A 7,639-nucleotide genomic window follows, 5' to 3' on the forward strand; every position below is an offset into this window, starting at 1 on the left:
TTGTGCCAGTACCATGCTGTTTTGATCACTATTGATTTGCAGTATAGTCTGAGGTCTGGTAGTGTGATTCCTCCTGCTTTGTTTTTATTTCTTAGTAATGTCTTGGCTATTTGAGGTTTTTTCTGACTCCATATAAAACAAAGTATTATTTTTTAAAGATCTTTAAAGTCTGACAGCGGAGCTTTAATAGGGATTACATTAAAATTGTATATTGCTTTGGGTAGTATAGACATTTTGACCATGTTGACTTTTCCCAGCCATGAGCATGGTATCTTTTTCCATTTGTTAACATTTTCAGCTATTTCTTTTCTTAGAGTTTCATAGTTCTCTTTATAGAGATCTTACATGTTCTTTGTCAGATAAACTCCCAAATATTTCATCGTTGGGCTACTGTAAATGTAATAGCATCCTTGATTGTTTTTTCAGCTTGGTATTGTTGGTATATATAAAGGCTACAGATTTCTGGGTGTTGATTTTGTATACTGAGACATTGCTGTATTCCTTGATCACTTCTAAGAGTTTTGTAGTAGAATCCATGGTGTTTTCCAAATATACAATCATATCATCTGCAAAGAGTGAAAGTTTGGTCTCCTCTGACCCTATATGGATACCCTTGATTGCCTTTTCTTCCCTAATTGTGATGGCTAAAACTTCCATTACAATGTTTAAGAGCAATGGAGACAATTTTTGCCTGGTTGCTGATCTGAGTGGAAATGGTTTCAATTTAACTCCATTCAATACAATATTGGCTGTAGGTTTGTTGTAGATGGTCTCTATTAGTTTAAGAAATGTCCCTTCTATACCCATTTTCTTAAGTGTTCTGATCATGAAGGGATACTGGATATTATCAAAAGCTTTTTCTGCATCAATTGAGAGAATCATATGGTCTTTGTTTTTTAATTTATTTATGTGCTGAATTATATTTATAGATTTATGTGTATTGAACCAGCCTTGAGACCCTGGGATAAAACCCACTTGGTCATGGTGTATAATTTGTTTGATGTGTTGCTGGATTCTGTTTGCTAGGATCTTGTTGAATATTTTTGCATCAATATTCATTAGTGATATTGGTCTATAATTTTCTTTTCTTGTTGGGTCTTTTCCTGGTTTGGGGATCAAGGTGTTGTTTGCTTCATAGAATGTGTTGGGTAGTATTCCTTCTTTTTCTATATTTTGGAAATGTTTGAGTAATATAGGTACTAGTTCCTCTTTAAAAGTTTGGTAGAATTCTATGTGAAGCTATCAGGACCTGGGCTCTTCTTTTTAGGGAGATTTTGTATAGTTGATGCTATTTCAGGACTTGATATAGGCTGGTCAACATTTCCACCTCATTCTGGCTAAGTCTTGGGAGGTGGCGTGCTTCCAAGTATTCGTCGATTTCCTTCAAATTTTCGTATTTCTGAGACTAAAGTTGCTTATAATATTCATGAAGAATTTTTTGAATTTCTGAGGAGTCTGTTGTTATTTCGTCTTTACCATTTCTGATTGATGAAATTAGAGATTTTCCTCTTTTTTTCCTGGTTAGATTAACTAAAGGTTTATCTATTTTATTGACCTTTTCAAAAAACCAACTTTTGATTTATTGATCTGTTGTATAATTCTTTTGTTTTCAATTTCATTTAATTCTGCACTAATTTTGGTTATTTCTTTTCTTCTGCTAGGTTTTGGATTAGAATGTTCTTCCTTTTCCAATTGCTTGAGATGTCCTATTAAGTTGTTAACTTCCTCTCTTTTTGTTCTCTTGAGGAAGGCTTGCAGCGTTATAAATTTCCCTCTCAGAACTGCCTATGCGGTATCCCAGAGGTTCTGACAATTTGTGTCTTCATTGTTGTTTTGTTCCAAAAATATGTTTATTTCCTTCTTAATCTCGTCTATGACCCAGCTATCATTCAGCATGAGGTTATTCAGTTTCCATGTTTTTGTATGAGTATACAGGTTCTTGTTACTGAGTTCCACTTTTATTACATGATGGTCTGAGAAGATGCAAGGAATAATTTCTATTCTTGTAAAATTGCTGAGGTTAGATTTGTGACCTAAGATGTGATCAATTTTGGAGTATGTTCCATGAGCTGATGAGAAGAATGTGTATTCAGTTTTGTTAGGATAAAATGTTCTGTAAATATCTGTTAAATCCAATTGTTGGATGGTTAAGTTTAAATCTAAAATTTCTTTACTTAGCTTCTTTTTGGAGGATCTATCCAACATCGCTACAGGAGTGTTAAAATCTCCGACTACTATGGACCTCGAGGAAATCAAGTTGCTCATGTCTGTTAGAGTTTCTCTTATAAATTGAGGTGCATTTTGGTTGGCTGCATAAATATTAATAATTGAAATCTTGAGTCTTGCCCTTAACAAATATGTAGTGACCCTCCTTATCTTTCCTTACTTTTGTTGGTTTAAAGCCTATTGTATCTGCAAATAAAATTGCAACACCTGATTTTTTCTGTTTTCCATTTGCCTGGAATATAGATGACAATCCCTTCACCATGAGTCCATATATATCTTTTAAGGTAAGATGAGATTCTTATATGCAGCAGATATCTGGTCTGAGTTTTTGTATTTAGTCAGCCAACCTGTGCCTCTTTAGAGGATAATTTAATCCATTCACATTAATTGAGAATGTTGATAGGCCTGGTATAATTTTGGGTATTGAGTTTTATGAAAGACCAGTGGACATTTTTAATCCTTTTGCCACTGTGGAATTTGGAATTTGATCAAAAATTTCAGAGTGAGTTTACTCTTGTGGTGGAGATTTGTGCTGGCCATTATGGAGAATAGGTTTGAGGATATCCTGGAGAGCTGGTTTAGTTATGGCAAATTTCTTCAACGTATGAATGTCATTAAAATGTTTAATTTCTCCATCATAAATGAAACTCACTTTAGGTGAGTACAGGATCCTGGGTTGAAAGTTATTTTGTTTTAAGAGATTAAAGTCGATGACCACCCTCTTGTGGCTTGAAAGGTTTCAGCATAGATATCAGCAGTCATTCTAATATTCTTCCCCTTGTAGGTTATGGGTATTTTTTACATCTGGCTGCTTTCAGGATTTTTTCCTTCATATTATGTTTAGTAAAGTTAATTATGATGTGCCTGGGGGATATCTTATTCGGGTTGAATAGTGATGGGGTTCTGAAACTATCTGCTATCTTCTGGATTTCAGGATCTCTTGGCATATCTGGAAAGTTCTCTTTCATAATCTCATGAAGAAGGACCTCTGTGCCTTGTGAAGCTACTTCATCACTTTCAGGAATCCCTATAAAGCAAATATTGATTTTCTTTGAGTTATCCCAGAGCTCTCTGAGAGAATGATCTGTTTTTGCTCTCCATTTCTCTTCCTCTTTGAACATTTGGTCAAAAGCTTTGTCTTTAATGCCAGAAATCCTTTCTTCTGCCTGTTCCATTCTGTTACTGAGGGATTCTACTATATTTCTCATATCATGTAAGGCTGCAACTTCTTTTCTCAATGTGTCTAAATCTTTAGTGATTTTATCTTTGAATTCATTGAATTCTTGAGACATCTTCTAAATTAATCCTACAATTTCTACCTCCATCTTTACTTCCATTCTGTTGTTCTTGTTTGCAATCCAGATTCTAAATTTGATTTCATACATCTCAGCTATCTGTTTGTAAATGGGATTGGCTGTTTTGTCATTCCTTGGGGGAGTTGAACTGTTCTGTTTATTCATGTTGCAGAGTTTTTCTGCTGATTCTGCCACATGATTGTTTTTCAGTGTTTAGCTAGATGAGCAAGTAAGGTAAAATTGAACTGGAAACTGCTACGGTTGTGGTTGACCAGCCCTTCACCTAGGACTGGGACTGGTGATGGCAGCTTTTCCTGTACAATTTTGCAAGGGACCGGTGCAGTACTATAGTCTGTGACTCTAGAGGCCTGCTTGGTGTACTTGGGGTGGGTGGCTCTGCCTTGTATTCAGCTTATCTCTGTCCAATCCTAGTAAATCAGTAACTCTAGGTTTCAGTCTCAGCTTTGGTGTAATACAAGCAACTAGGACATCCCTTCCCCCACCAGTAATATCTGGAAGAGGACAATTAAACCTTCCCACTACAGTAAAACCAGGGTTCCACATTGGAGGGTCCTCAGGTAATTTGTCCAGTTCAAGAGTTCCCAACCAATTGTCCCAGACAGCCCCCACTCTCTAGCTGGAGAGTTCAAGAGGACTCCAGCAACTAGATGTTAGGGGTCTATTGGCAGCTCAAGTGTGATTTGAGCACTCTGGTGCTCTGAGGGGTTAGAGAGGCCCATCCAGTAGAAGGTTTAGAGCTAGGGGGGTGATGCCTCTTACCCCACCTTGGTCGTCCTTCACCACCAAACTCTGGTCACCTCAGTCTCTAGTATTCCCATGGGCAGTCTCTATTAACCCAATCTCTATGGCCCTGTTATGTCCAATAAGCAAGGGCTATGTGCCTGCCAGAGTCAAAGTGAGGTTGCTGCCTCCTTCTTGCAGTTACCACAGTCTACCACCCTCCAGCAGGGGAAGCTGAAGTCTGTCTGCCTCAGGTGCTCAATGGCAGGGGAAGAAAATTCCACCTGAGCTCTCTTGCAGATCTTTATTTTATGTCAGCACACACCTTAAGTCTGTTCCTTAAGGAAATGTTGAGCAAGAGATAATCTCTTGGCTTGTTGGAACTGGTGCCTGGAGAAGGAGCAAGCACACTGGTTAGCTGTCTAGTGTCCAGTGCTTCAGAGTTGCTGCATGCTTCAGATGCTTCTGGAGACCACAAGCCACAGCTGGGTAGGTACAAAATGAGTTTGAGGAGTTTTATACAACCTTTGGGAAAATCATCAAAGAGGAAATAGTTTGCCTTAGTGATCTCCAAAGTAGATGAAAGGTCTATTTCAGGAAAAATAGGCAATATATTAGCAAGGAAGAAAGGAGTATCGTGGGTTAGAAAGGCTTTATTGTTGATATTCCAATTGAAGAACTTAAAGAACTCTTAGCTCATCAGATTTAAGGACAAGAGGAGCCTCCTTTGTTGAACAGAAAGATTTCATGTGTTTGGCGTTATGGGGACACTGGGCATTTGTCAATGAGAGCCAAGGGTGGAACTAAAAGTTAGTGAGGGAGCCAGGTCAGGAGGGACAAATATTGTCTTCTGAGGAGCCATAAAATTTTTACTAAGTCCCAATATAGCAGTTTATGTAAATGGAATATCCACTAAATATCTATCATAATCTCTTAAATTTCCTTTTTAACTTTCCTCATTATTTTCATGTTTTTTTTTTATAATTAAGAAATAAAACATTTCCTGCTCCAGAGATAAGACCCTATTTTTTTGGTCAATAAAAATAAAATTCTATTTGAACCTTCCTTGAATATTCTTGGCGAAATATAGAATAATATGTTACCTGACCATCCACTTTTTTTAATCTAACAAATATCAAATTGCTAATTAAAAGTTCCTAAGCATGCAATCCTAGATCCAAGGATGATTAGTATATTAATGGAATAAGCCTTCTAGTAATCTTCTGATCTCACATTTATTCATTACCTTCTACCACAAAAGGCTAAATACAGAATTTCCCTACTTCCATAGGAAAAAATGATAAGTATTTCAGACCACACAGGAAGAATAGTTTTGCTGTGGTTTTAGGTATATTCTCATATTTAATGATAAAACCAGAAAACAGTTTAAGAATATTTTCCATGTGTGTCTAAAATGGAAAGCATCACATACTCTTTTAAAAGAGCCAGCAGTTATTGATTTCTGAAATGGCCATTAAATTCATATATATCTGTATATGGGCTTGCAAGTGTACATGTGCAAAAACACATATTCAGTAAATAATCCAGAAATTTAATATTGTTTATAGATGTGCAGTTTTCTAAATGCAATATATTCACCTAGTAAGAACTGCTTTCCCCACTGGTTCTACAACCAAATTGGATCAATGCAGCATTTTATTTCTCCCTAAGGATACACAGAAAATGACCAAACAGTACAGGTACATAAAATCATATGTATTTCCTATCATTGTGTGGGCCCAAGAGAAAACTCTGAAGAAGTTATTACATCAGCACTTTGCCAATAACGCAAACACAATTCACAAAGTATGAAGTATCCCAGAGGGCCTGGCCATGTCTAATTCAAACAGGAGAATCCAGGGAGAGTTAGTCTCATTGATGATTATTGGTTATGTCTCTCTTTGCTGAAAACTCCACTAAATTTCACTTTGGATTTAGTTTCTATTTTCTAAACAATCACATTTGTGGAGAGACAAAATGTCAATTTTCTCACCCCTTATTATACCCCACCCAAACTCCACTCTCATCATCACTAAAAAAAAAAAAAGCTAAAATGTGCACATGTTTTGAATGTCCCATCTTTGGCAAAGTACAAGGTAAAATATCACATATTATGTACCACAAATAAGATGTTGGTGGTGGTTATACAACTCGAAGATAAAATAGTTTGGTCTGTTTTGCTCCAAGTCTCTTATTTGCATTGACCTCCAAGGCAGAACTGAGTGAGTGAAAAGAACAAACACATTTCCCAGGAGGACTTTTCTAAGAATTTTAACCCAAAATCCAAAGGATAAAAGTCAAAGCCAGATTTAAAAGAAATAAATCAGGGAGAGGTGGCAGGATGTTCTGAAAATGCAATTGATAACTGTGATCATCTAAAGGCCCACCAAGCAGTGAGCCTGAAGCTGAGAAGCGGCCCGCATTGCTCAAGGGACCAAATGAATGTTGCTTTGCAAACAAGTGCCATTCATCAGAAACTTCCAGAGTTTCAGGAAGCTCTAGGTCTGAGTGGAGATATTTTAGGGATTAGGCCACTTTTCCATGAAATGATTCTAGCAGCTTTCAAGATGTGAGAAATGATATATTATTTTTGTATAGAAGAGCTCCTGATTTAGTAGGGAGAGTATAGGTTGGGAAATTGACCACCCATGTTCTCTTCTTTATCTTCTTTTCCAGATGTATCTTATGTTTATACTCTGCTACATTAGTGAAGGAGACAATAATTTTGTGAATATCTACTCCTGTAAATGCATCCAGTTTTATTCAAAATGTTTCCTCTAGAAGACTTAAAGCACCTCACAGTAATTAAATGGTAAATTTGCACCAAAATCTAATTAGAAAGGAAGGATCCTTGTCAATAAATAATAACTCATCAAATTCTTCTAGGAAACTATTTTGTTTTTACTGAATCTTACCTGATTTTTAGCATAGAACATTTTAATTTTCAGCCTATAAGACAAGAGATTAAACAGTCACAAACATATTAAATAAGTTCAAATAAGGCCAAGATGAATCTGAAGTTTGGTCAGTTTGATTTTTGGCTCGTCTTCAATTTAGTTGAAACCACAGTTATCACTGATACATTCTGTTGCGTAACTCATTCTACTGAAGAATGTTTTACTCTCCCATGCCACACAAGTAGAGCTGGCTGGACTTTCCAGAAATGAGGGTGCTGAGGACATAACATCAGCAGGGTCGAGGTCTAGAATAACACAGTTTTACCAAACCATGTGTCACAAAAACAAAGGTGGAAACCTTCTGAAGTATTCCCCAGAATTGCTGTTCTTAAAATGTAACTGATACAATTTTTTATTAAATATGTACTTTAGAGAAAGGTATATATACAGATATACAGGGTGGCCCTAAAGTTTGTGTGC

This window comes from Nycticebus coucang, chromosome 10, assembly GCF_027406575.1.
Source record: "Nycticebus coucang isolate mNycCou1 chromosome 10, mNycCou1.pri, whole genome shotgun sequence".
Taxonomy (NCBI): Eukaryota; Metazoa; Chordata; class Mammalia; order Primates; family Lorisidae; genus Nycticebus; species Nycticebus coucang.